Source organism: Pteronotus mesoamericanus, unplaced genomic scaffold (assembly GCF_021234165.1).
Source record: "Pteronotus mesoamericanus isolate MK-2021 breed Mesoamerican mustached bat unplaced genomic scaffold, CSHL_Meso_final contig_74, whole genome shotgun sequence".
Taxonomy (NCBI): Eukaryota; Metazoa; Chordata; class Mammalia; order Chiroptera; family Mormoopidae; genus Pteronotus; species Pteronotus mesoamericanus.
Window position 1 is genome coordinate 1,860,390 of NW_026555247.1, and position 13,407 is coordinate 1,873,796.

A 13,407-nucleotide genomic window follows, 5' to 3' on the forward strand; every position below is an offset into this window, starting at 1 on the left:
TCCTTAAACTATATCTCCTTCCTTTAATCATTACTGTTTAACATTGATTGATGAGTTTTATGCACATGTTATGTATCCCTGCATGAGCTAAAATCAATAAGAGTCCAAGGAGAACGGTGCTCAGGGCTCTTCTCCTATGAGAGATTAGCCAGCCTTTCCTCCTCAAGCAGACCTTGTATTGGGCATTTTAATATCATCGGCAATGCTGGGGGACACTGTGGGACAGAGCTCCCCCTTCACCATCCAAACTGGTAGGAGGGGCGTGACATGGAACAGACTGGTCCCATACCCACATGGATAAAAATTCAGGAGGGATATCTCAGAAGTGAGGAGTCCCAGACTCACACAAGACTCCCAGCCCAGGATTCCGGTGCCAGGAAGATAAGTTCCCAAAACCTCTGGCTGCAAAAAACAGTGGGGATTGAGTCAGTGGAGGAGGCCGTTAGAGCCCTAAGCAGTGCCTTTCAGGGAACCCACACATGGACTCATCAGCTCTGACTTGCTCCCTGTGAGTTCTAGCACCAGTGTGGCAGCTTGAAGGGCACGACTGGTGTATAGGGAGATGCTGAAGTGTCTGGCATCAGGGCTAGTAGAGACCATTGTCCCTGTGCTGAGCCCTCCCTCTACAGAGCCTTCAGACTGTTGCCATATATAAGATGCCATCAAGGTGTGACCCATCTTGGAGATCCACAGAGGTTCTATGTCACCCAACTTATGGACCCAACCAAGCTGCTTTTCCATAAGAATGCCTGGTCTTGACTCTTCAATCCTATCAAACGAGCAAGAGCTGGCTTCAGAGAGCCCTAGGGACAGATAAATTGAAGTCACAGCTTGACTTCACAGGGGACTCTCCATGCCCAGCACAAGTAGCAGCCATCTCAGATGGTGTTACAGCTCAGGCAGGGTGCCCCGGGCAAAATACAGGTGGGGAGTGACCTTGGCCTACATCACCCAGTGGACAGCTACAGATCACTGGGAGCATCACCACCCTGCCCCTGCACAGCTGATCCTCCGCAGAAGGCAGAAATTGGTGGTCAGTGGTCACAGCCAGTTCTTATAGACTGGTCTGGGTAAATCTCTTCCATTGATGTGCCAACAGCAACCAAACCTAAATTACAAGAGGAAGGTATACTCAGACCACATGGAGGGCACAACTCGAATACCCAGCTTGGGCGATACAGGAGGCTGTGCCACTGTATCTTACAGGACACATACTACATTAGGACACACTACCAAGACACAGAGTCAAAGCAGCTCTACTTAATACATAGAAACAAATACAGGGAGGGGGCCAAAACAAAAAAACAAAGACACATGGCCTAAATGAAAGAAGAGATCAAAACTCCAGAAAAAAAGAGCTAAATGAAATGGAGATAAGCAATCTCTCAGATGCAGAACTTAAAACTCTGGTTATAAAGATGCTCAGGGAACTTAGTGAGGACCTCAACAGCATAAAAAAGACCCAGTCAGAACCAAAGGATACACTAACTGAAATAAAGAACAATTTACAAGAAACAGCAGTAGAATGGAAGAAGGTTAGAATCAGGTCAATGGTTTGAACATAAAGAAGCAAAAAACAACCATGCAGAACAACAAGAAGGAAAAAAAATCGAAGAAAATGAAGATAGTATGAACAGAGTCTGGAACAACTTCAAGAGCTCCAACATTCATATCATAGGGGTGTCATAAGGAGAAGAAAAAGAATAAGGAATTGGACATCTGTCTGAAAAAAATAGTGAAAGAAAACTTCCCTAATTTGGTGAAGGAAATAGACATACAAGTCCAGGAAACACAGAGAGTCCCAATTATAATGGATGCAAAGAGACCTACTCCAAGACACATCCTTATTAAAAGGCCAAAAGTTAAAGATAAAGAGGGATTCTTAAAAGCAAGAGAAAAGAAGTTAGTTATGGGAAGGTTGCCAGATGGGAGGGGGGAGGGAGAGAATGGGTGAAGCGATGAGGGGATTAAGAAATACAAATAGGTAGTTGCAGAGTAGCTATAGGAATGTAAATTACAGTATAGGAAATGGAATAGCCAAAGAACTTACACACATGACACATGGATGAGGACAATGGTGTGCGGATGCCTAAGGGAGGAGGGGGTGCTGGGTAGAGGAGGGCAAAGTGGGAAAAGTCAGAACTGTAATAGCATAATTAACAAAATGTAATTAAAAATAAATAAGTGAATTATGTAAACCTTAGTAATGCAGTTAAGGTAGATATGATTAACATATCAAATTGTATGTCCTAAATACATGAATACTTACAAAAACTATTAAGCCATAAAAAAAAAAACCTCAGCAACATCCAAACAGTAAAAAATAAAGATAGCATTCTTTGATCACAATGCAGTGTAACAGAAATTAATAAAATAAGGGGAAGGAAATTCTTTCTATGTGGAAACTTAAAGCTATTTTAAACAAAGTTTAGAAGAAAGGGAAACCATTAAATGAAATTGTAGACAATAAAAACACAATATATAAAAACTCGTGAAGTCTGTCTGCTCCTGTGACTCAGCTTCCTTGTTCCCTCCACTCCCATTCTCCTCCATCGCAATGCAAGAAGAAACTGCTGGGTTCATCATTGACAATGGCTTTGGCATATGTAAAGCTGACTTTGCTGGAAATGACAACCCCCAAGCTGTGTTCCCATACATTGTCGGGGTACCCAGGGTGTCATGGTGGGACATGGGGGTGCAAAAAGTCCAGAGCAAGTGTGGCATCCTGACCCTGAAGTACCTCATGAAGCATGGCATAGTCATCAACTAGGATGACCTTGGGAAGATCTGGCATCACACGTTCTATAACGAGCTGCATATGACCCCTCCCTGAGGAGCACCTGGTGCTGCTGACAGGCTCCCCAATGCCAACAGAGAGAAGACTAAATCAGACCCTGTTTGAGAACTTCAACACTTGGTCCATGTACGTGGCCATCTGGGCCTTGATGTACCTTTCTGCCTCTGGCTGCATCACTGCTTTCATAATGGAGCCTAGGGATAGAGTTATTACATGTCATCTACAAGGTCTATCCTGCTTCATGACATCCTGTGTCTGGACCTGATTGGCCAGGACCTGATGGGCTACCTCATGAAGAGCCTCACAGAACATGCCTACAGCTTCACCACCACAGCCAAATGGAAAGTCATGCATGACACAAGAAGCTCTGCTATGTTGCCCTGGACTTGGAGTAGGAGATGGCCACCACTGAGTCCTCCTCTTGGAGAGCTACCAGTTGCCTAACTGTCAGGTGATCACCATCAGCAGCCAGAGATTCTGGTGTTCGGAGCGCTCATCCAGCCTTTCTTCCTGGGTATGGAGTCCTGTGACATCCACAAGACCATCTTTAACTCCATCATGAAGTGTGATGTTGACATCTGGAAGGACTTGTATGCCAACGTGATGCTGTCTGATGGGACCAACATGTATTCTTGCATGTTTGAAAGCATGCAGGAGATCATGGCCCTGACCTTAAGCACAATGAAGGTCAAGATCATCAATTCTCCTGAATGAAAACACTCACGGTGAATTGGGTGCTTCATCCTGACCTTTTTGTCCACCTTCCAGCAGATGTGGATCAGCAAGCAGGAATATGACAAGCTGGGTCCCTCCATTGTCCATTGCAAATGCTTTTTTTTTCCTCCAAGATTTTATTTATTTATTTTCAGAGAGAGGAGAAGGGAGGGAAGGGAGGGAGAAAGAAACATCCATGTTGGAGAAAAATGTCAGAAACATCAATCAGTTGCTTCTTGCATGACCCCAACCCAGCCCACAATCCAGGAAAGTCCTTTTGGACACAGGCCAGCACTCAATAGTTTGAGCCACACCAGCCAGGGCTGCAAATGCTTCTAAATGGACTGTGAGCAGATTTGTACCATTTGCTGCATGAGTTACTCAGAAGTATACATTTCCTCTACTTCATGCTAGCCTCATGAAACTGAAATAAACATTTAAAAAGAAATTTGTCTTTGAAGCTTTTATCTGATACAAGCTGGATTCTAGAATTTGTTGCTAACTTTGATGTTATACTCAAGTTAAATGTTACTTTTGTATATGTTTAATATTCTGTATCTATCTTTGCTTTAAACTGTTATCTGTGCAGCTAGGTCACTTCCTGACTGAGATGAGAGAAAACCTTTATGGATGAGAAATTGGCTTGGTGAGAATCTGCAAGACCATCAAATTCCTGATTTGTCCAGGGTATTAATGTGTACAAGCTAACTCTTCCAGGATTCTTTGGGAGGCTGGCAGGAGTTCTTGAATCAGCTGTCATTTCTGTCTTGCCGATCTAACAGGGTTGGGAAGGTACAAGACTTCAAACTCAAGTTTCCTTTCTTAGGATGTTTTTCTGCTGAAACTATGAGTTGTTACTTACCTTGAATTGGAAAAATGGTTTGCATTTACACTTGTAAATTTATTCATTCTTTAAATTTATGTAAAGTTTTTGTACACAATTCTCAATTCTTTAAGTAGTAACAACAAATTTTGGTTTTCTATTGTCAGGTAGGGACATTATGAGCCAGCAACATATCATTGTGCAAGGAAACTAAAGTGCTTAGTAAACCTAAAAAACCAAACTCACAGAAAAACATGTGAAATACTACTAAAGTATAACCCAGATAAAAATTCATAATTTTACATACATTTAAAAAAAGAGTTAAGATAAGTTAATTAAGAGTCTAATTCAACAAGTTAAGGGGGAAAACAAAATAAATTGAAGAAAAGTGGAGGAGTTCATAAAGAAAAAATAAAAAATAAATGAGTTAGAAAACAGAAATACAGAAATATTAAATGAAAAAAACTAATTCAATAGAGAAACCATTACATGATTTTTGGAAAAACAGGGAGAGCAAATATGCAAAAATATAATGCAAGGGAAAAAACTATAAAAGCAGAAAGTAAAAGGAATTGCAATAAAGTGCTTTGTTCAGTTCTGCGCTAACCAGTTTTAAAAACTGTATTAAACAGAAAAATATGTAAGATAATGTAATTTACCAGAACTATAAAAAAGATTAAAACAAAGACTTAACTGGATTCTGTAGAAGAAATAGGTAAAGTTGTCAAAAAGCTACATGCAGAGAGCAGAACACGCAGTTGGAGAATTCTACCAAACTTGAAAAACATGCAATTCTAATACTAATGTTATTCCCAGAGAACATTTAAAAAGAAGGAAGCATCTAACGTCCTTCTCTGAAATTATAACGGGGAGGGGCTGAAAAGCGTGAAAGACTGCGCATGTGTGTATCACCCAGGCAACTGGGACACACACGCATGACTCCAAAGAAACATTGCATGAAGGGCTGAGACTTGGAACTAGTCTCCAAGTGATTGGATGGAAAGGACATATTCTCCCATCTACTTCTGCATCACAGGGGATTATGGGGTGGCGGGGGATCTTTAATAGTGGGGTACGCGAAACACTCGCTCTTGCTCTTTCTTCCCCTGACTGGCTGGTCCGCAGCTGGCGATTCATGCTCCTGTACCTTCTGGCCTTGGCGGAAGCATTCTGCGCGCCCCTCCGCCCCGCACTCCAAGACCTGCCTGGCCAGGAGTGCTGTGAGGGCTAGGCTGGTAAGAAGAGAGGTGAGGAAGGAGGGTTGGGCTGCGGTGGGGGCTGGTTGGGGGTGGTTCCCAGAGGTATCACAGCCAGAGGGCAAGCCCCACACCTCTCCTCCCCGCAGGAAGCCCAGGGAAGCCATCAGCAGCAGCCACCCCTTCACTTGTCAGGTGGGGTCCCCATCAGCAGCGGCCACCCGCCAACTGCCTGTGCGCTCCTGGGGGGACCCATCAGCCACAGCCACCAGCCTGCTTCTAGTGCAGGTCTCTAAACGGCATGCCCCGCGTCCTTCCATGCCCCTCCCCTGCAGGCCAGTGACATGCCACCTAGAAGCCACCGTGGGCCCCTCCAACAAGGACCTGACAATGATAGTTCTCACCATTGCTGTGGCTCCAGCCCAGACTGGGCCTTGGACCACCACACTAACGTGTGGGATGGGGCTTAGCAGACCACTGGAGGGCAGCAGCTGGAGGAAGAGGACAGCATGCCATGAGTAGAACACCTGGACACACAGACTCCAAAGAATGGAAAGGATGGTACTTTGGGTGTGAGGAGAGGTTCCCAGTATGACCTTGAACTGAGCTGGAAGAGGGTGGCAAGGTGATTTTCTTTGAGGCATTTTATAGGAAATGGTCTTGGAGGCAGAAACCTGCTACTATTTCAAGATTTTATATATATATATAATAAACGGTTCTTAAATAAAGGATTCCTTTTCCTTTCCACCAGACTCTGTCTCCAGAGTTCTTGCCTAGGGGTGGCGAGCAGTACGACCCCACTGGCTGTTCTGGAACAGCATTGGTTGTTCAGTTACAAAATGAAAGCATTTATACCAAAACCTGGTATCAGACCACCAGTCTCACTTACGAATAGATACACAAAAATATAATCTTAAAATATTATCACACAGAATCCAACAGCATGTAGAAAAGACAAAGAAAAGAAATACACTATCACCAAGTAAGATTTATTGTGGGAATTGCAAGGATGTTTATATGATAGAAAAACAATCACATGAAAATATTAGGAGAGAATAATACATTCAATGTCATAGATGCTTAAAAGTCATTTGAAAAATTCAACAACCATCACTAATAAATAAAAGCAATAAATTAAGAAAAAAATTACACTTCCTTAACATGATATACATAACCCAGCACAAAAGCTAGTATTGTGATTAATGGGGAAATACTTCACGCATCTTTACTAAAATTAGAAACAAGACAAGGATGGCCACTCTCACAAATACTTAAAATTTGATTTAATTTACTGATCAATATAGGTAGACAAAAGAATGAAATTGGAGGTATAATAATTGGGAAGGTATAAATAAACTATTACTAGCAGGTATTATGACTACATAACTGCAAATCAAAGAAACTCAACATTAACAACAAAACTGAGCAATAAAGAATTCATAAATCAGTTACAAGTTATATAACTACATAGAAATCAATCTTTCATTTATACAAATTACCATCAGAAAGAAAGCATAGTGAAAGACACATTTACGATAACAACAACAACAAAAATACCCAGGAAAAAAAAGAAGCAAGACTTTTATGACGAAAACTTTTAAAAAAAAGAACAGAAGACTTAACAAGTAGAACATACCATACTTGTTTTGTCAGGGAGATTCAACATCATAAAGAATCTCCATCATTTAATTGTATTAATCCAAGTCCTAGAAGCAGAAGCTAAGATGGGATTAAACAAACAAGAATTTTATTACGGGTAAAGGCTATGTGAAAGGAAATAGAGAGGCAGTTGAGGAAGGGTGGGAGAGCTTTCAGATCCCAAAGTAAAAGAGGAGGAGGGAGAGAAGGTAAGGTGCACAGTCTGTGCTTTGAAAAAGCTGTCAGGGGATCTTGAGGTAAAGTCAATATGCTCCCTCTACCAGGTCTTCTGTGAGGCATACCTTTTTACTTGCTACAGTTTACTCTTCATACTAGACACATCTATACCCAGGTCCAGAAAGCACCTCCTCTGCGGTTCTCATGAACATTTCTTCCTGAGGGAATGCAAAAGTGAAGTTAGTGGGGAAAATGGCAGTTTCTGATGCTGTGGTTGATCTCAGCCATAACTGGTAGTCATCCTCTCCCATCTCCACTGTCCATTTGAAATTTTCCTCATCCTCAACTATTGCTTGGGCTTACCTGGAGCTGTGACTCATACCTTCATATTCAAAGGGCCTAAACATGTTGATAGTCACATTCCCTCTCAGTTTGGGGTTGCTGAACTCCAAAACTGAACCATCTGTTCATGATTGCAGTAGGGCAAAGGGATACCAAGTAGGGCAAAGGGATGCCCAAGGGAATCACCTAGTTCTTCTACCATTTTGTATAAGGACCTCGAGTTCTTCCTGCTGAGCTGAGTCATTTGTTCCTTTCATTATGGTGGCTCCTTTACTTTCCTGATGCTCCTTGAACACAAGGTGTCCAAAGTGTCCTGACGGCAACTGTAACCAATAGATCAACAGGATTATTTATATGTCCCTTGGCAAGAAAGTGCCCATTACGGGAACTGACCACTAACCTTGCAGAGTTTGGGGGATGGGAAGCACAAAATCCTCAGTGGGTCACTGGGAGTGATGACAAGGGGAGCAATATTTGTTTCTACCCTTGATTCCCACTCCCATGTAGCCTTCCTATTAGGGACACAGCTTCATACAGAGCTCTCTGATTTAATAAATATGTTATGTCTTAAAGGAGGGGTCCTATCCCTTTAGAGTGTTTTTTGTAAGTTAGCATTTTAGTTACACATTTAGAAAGCTGTCCTAGCATCATAGGAGGCCTCTGCATAATCCAATATATAATATGACCAGTGGACCTATGGTCATGGGTTCACTCCAATATTTCTTTCACTGATCAGATGTTATATGTATGGAATTCCATGCCTATGAATCAAGCATTTTAAAAGACCCTGATAGTAGTGCTAATTGAGGCTGTCTAGGCAGGAAAGGCAAACTCTTACCCAGAATAAGTGGCTATCTTTGTGAGGATGAAGCACTAGCCCTTTCAGGGTAAACAGAACCTCATATATTCAATTTACCACCCAGTGGTCAGTTGGTTCCTTTCAAGGATAGGGGCTCAGTGTTGGTCTCTGTTGATGACAAAGTAGACATTCACTGCTCTAAACTGCTCTAAAAATAGTTTATTCATTTTTAAAAAAGATTAAAAAACCTCTGTCCTTGTTGGATGAGCATAATGAGAAGGCTTCCATAACACTTTCCACTATACTCTGACAGAGTTTGGAGAATTAACGTAGTTCTGTCATTCTTTTTTGCCCCTAAGAAAATCATCTCTGCTAACTACCTCCACAACTTCTACAGATTACCCTTGACTACTCTTCTGATTTTCCCCATCACTGTGGCAGCCTTCTGGCCTTTCTTACTTCGGAGCTCCATTATTTCAATAGACATTCCAAAGCTCAGCTCTGTGCTTGCTTCTAACCACTGTCATGTCAGCCTGCAGAAGAGCTACAGCTGGCCATCACTTCTTATCAAAGTGGTCCCAATGTCCTTAATGAATATGACACCCTCAGAGAACTCCTGGGGAACAAAGGGGCTCTTCTGGCTTTTCATTATGTAATTCAGCACATTCACTTCGTTCAGCCTTTTCATTACTTCCTCTTACTTTCTGCCAAGGTAACTCAGGCATTTTCATTTCACTGGGAGTTAACCATCATCTTTTCCAGCCTTTTAAGAACCACCTTACGGAAGGCAAGATGGCAGAGCAGTGAATAGAAGTCACACTGACTTACTCCCAGGACCAATCCAGAATTACAACTAAATTGTGGAGAAATCATCTTGAACAAACAACTGAACAATAGCAACAGAGGAGTCTTATAGCCTCAGACAGAGAGAAGAATCAGCTTTAGCATAACCTGACTGGTAAGTAGTGTGGTAGAACTTGAGAAAGTGGGCTGAGTGCTGATGGGTGGCGGCACCAGAGAGATATTGAAAGGTCCAGTTGGATCCCCCTAAGAAAAGTGGGGTCTAAACCATAAGTGGGGGCCCCCAGCCAACAGCACCAGAGCCCAAAAAGTACACAGATAACAGCCAGCTGTGAAAAGCAGCCAGATTACTCTCTGCCAGAGACAGGAGTGTGGAGATGCAGAGAGATGTTTAAAGGGCCAATGCATAAATTTTAATTTGCAGCAACCTACCCAGGGCTCAGGCAAAGATGGGGGCAGAGTGGGATAGAGACACCTGAGGAGAGACTGTGGAGGTAGCTTTGGGGAAAAAACTGAGGGAATGGCTGGCAGGATCCTGGTGCTGACTCCTCCCCCATATGGCAGCAGCCACCTGGCTCACACAGACAACTCCCCTGAGTGGCAGCAGTGAGAGAGGACATAATAACCGGTCCCCAAGAGGGACTCTGATCTTTGACCAGTTGTGCTAAAGCCTCACTGCTGAGTACAGAGTGGCAGTCACAGATAGCAGATCCCTGGCTAAAGGAGGCGCAGAGTAGTCTATAGACCCTTGAGGAGAGATGGGAGATGGAGGCTTTGGGGAGAGAATGGAGAGAGTGGCTGGAAGGATCCAGGTGCTGACTTCTTTTCCATTAGGCAACAGCCATCTGGCTCAGGCAGACCACTCCCTTGAGCAGCATCAGTGTGAGAAGACCCAATAACCCCGCCCCCAGGAGGGACTCTGACTCCCAACCCTGTGGTGCCTAAACCTGACTGCTGAGTGCAGAGGGACTAGATTAACAGCTGAAGGAAGGAGACAGCCACAGGTAGAAGATTCCTGGAAGTCTCGAACAGACCGCCTAGGTCAGATGGGGTCAACATCTTACATATCAGAGGCAGATCCAGAAAGAAAAAACAGTGGTCCCCTACAATAGAAGTTCACACCACGAAGTCAAGAAATCAAGACAGATCAATAAGAAGCAGAAGCAAAAAAGAAGAGGCTCACAAATAATGGGAAGACAAAGAAACACCCTCCAATTGAAGGGAAAGGAGGAATTTCCAGAAAGAGAACTAAATGAAATAGAGAGGCAAGTGAATTATCAGATATTGAGGTCAAAACAATGGTTCTAAGGAAGCTCAGTGGGCTCAGTGTACTAAGAATGACCAAAAACTACATGGAAACTATGAGGAACTTACTGCAAACTATATCACCATGAAAAAGGACATAGAAACTATCAATAAGAGGCAAGAGGAAATGAATAATACAATTCCTGAATTGAAGAACACAGTGGAAGGAATCAAAAACAGGCTAGATGAAGCTGAGGATCGAATCAGTGAGCTGAGCTGGAGGACAAGGTAGAAAAAACCTCCCGGAAAGAGCAAGAAAGTGAAAAAAGACTCAAAAAGAATGAAGAAGCATTTAGGGAAATTCAGGACCACCTGAAACATAATAATATACATATAATAGGGATAGCAGAAGGAGAAGAGGTGCAAGGGATAGAGAATCTGTTTGAAAAAGTAATGATGGAAAACCTCCTTAACTTGAGGGGAGAAAAAGTGACACAAGATGAAGAAGCACAGAGGGTCCCATTCAAGAGGAACCCAATGAGGCCCACTCCAAGACACATCATCATTAAAATGGCAAATATCAAAGACAGAGAGAATCCTAAAGGTAGCAAGGGAAACAGGTAAGAATATACAAGGGAGCCCCTATATGGCTAGAAGCTGAGTTCTCTCAGAAAGAGAACAAGCCAGAAAAGAATGGCAAAGAATATTTCAAGTAGTGAAAATCAAAGCCTGCAATCAAGACTACTCTATCCTGCCAGGCTCTCAATTAAAATGTAAGGTGAAATAAGGAGTTTCCCAGACCAAAAAAAAGGTTAAAAGAATATACCTCCACCAAAAACAGCACTGTAAGATATGCTAAAGGGACTGCTTTACGAAAATGAAGAAAAAGAGTGAGAAAGAGAGGAACACAGGTACAAAAGGAAAAATGAGTAAGTACCTATCAGTACTAACTTTAAATGTAAGTGGATTAAATGTTCCAATCAAAAGACATAGGGTAGCTGAATGGATAAGAAAACATGGAGTGCACGTATGCTGCCTACAAGAGACCCACCTAAGAACAAAGGACCTACACAGACTGAAGGTAAAGGGATGGAAAAATAACATTCCAAGCAAATGGACAGGAAAAAGAAAAACGGGTAGCAATACTTATATCAGACAAAATAGATTTAAAAACAAAGGCCATAAAAGGAGACCAAGAAGGACCTTTCATAATACGCAAAAGAAGAATCCATCAAGAAGACATAAACATTGTCAACATATATGCCCCCAACATAGGAGCACCCAAATATATAAGGAAAATTTTGGAGGACTTCAAGAAAGATATAGACAGCAACACACTGATAGTAGGGGATTTTAATACCCTTCTGTCAGCAATGGATAAACCTTCCAAACAAAACATCAACAAGGATGTTGTGGAACTGAATGGTGCATTAGATCAGACAGACTTAACTGACATATATAGAACCTTTCATCCCACAAGGAAAATACACATTCTTTTCAAATGCACATAGAACATTTTCAAAGATAGACTGTATGATACGACACAAAACAAACCTTAACAAATGCAAAAAAATAGAAATCATAACGAGCATTTTTTCAGACTGCAAGGACTTGAACCTAAAAACAAAACTCAAAGAAAAAATTCAAAAACTTTCAAACTCAAGGTGACTGAATAGCATGCTATTAAACAATGAATGACCCTTGCTTTAGGAGACATATCAGTGAAAAAATTGCTGCGTAGGATATCTGAGAGTTTCCTGCCAATGTTCTCCTCTAGGACTTTGATGGTGTTGTGACTTATATTTAAGTTTTTTATCCATCTTGAGTTTATTTTTGTGTATGGTGTCAGCTGATGATCCAATTTCAATTTTTTGCATGTAGCCATCCAGCTCTCCCAACACTATTTGTTGAAGAGGCTGTTATTACTCCATTTTATGCTTCTGCCCCCTTTGTCGAATATTAGATGTCCATAGAGACCTGGGCTTATTTATGGGCTTTCTATTCTGTTCTACTGGTCTATGGGTCTGTTCTTGTGCCAGTACCAGATTGTTTTGAGTATGGTGGCTTTGTAGTAGAGTTTGATGTCCGGTATTGTGATCCCTCCTACTTTGTGTTTCTTTCTCAAAATTGCTGCAGCTATTTGGGGTCGTTTATGGTTCCATATAAATTTTTGAAATGTCTGTTCTATTTCTGTGAAATACATCATTGGCATCTTAATAGGGATTGCGTTGAATATATAAATTGCTTTGGGTAGTATGGACATTTTGAGTATATTAATTCTTCCAAACCATGAGCACGGTATATGCTTCCATTTATTTGGTTTTCCTTAATTTCTTTTTTCAATGTTGTATAGTTTTCTGCATACAGGTCTTTTGTGTCTTTGGTTAAATTTATCCCTAGGTACTTTATCTTTTTTCATGCTATATCGAATGGTATATTTTTTCTGATTTCTTCTTCTTCTATTGCATTGCTGGTGTACAATGGGACCTCATTAAAATAAGAAGCTTCTGCATGGCGAAAGAAAACATCAGCAAAATGAAAAGGGAGCCAACCGTATGGGAAAATATATTTGCTAATGATACATCAGATAGAGGTTTGATCTCCAAGATATATAAAGAACTCACTCGACTCTACTCCAAAAAGACAAACGATCCAATCAAAAAATGGGCAAAGGACCTGGGCAGATGCTTTTCTAAGGAGGAGATACAGAGGGCCCAGAGGCATTTGAAAGGATGCTCGGCATCACTAGCCATCAGAGAAATGCAGATCAAAACCACCATGAGGTACCACCTCACACCGGTCAGAATGGCCATCATAAACAGATCAACAAACAACAGGTGCTGGCGAGGCTGTGGAGAAAAGGGAACCCTAGTAC

General features: G+C 41.8%; 1 pseudogene; it reads left to right on the forward strand.

Moving 5' to 3' along the window:
* The first annotated feature begins 2,557 nt into the window (after positions 1-2,557).
* Positions 2,558-6,052, forward strand: LOC129078801 (actin, cytoplasmic 2-like; annotated as a pseudogene).
* Positions 6,053-13,407: the final 7,355 nt, after the last annotated feature.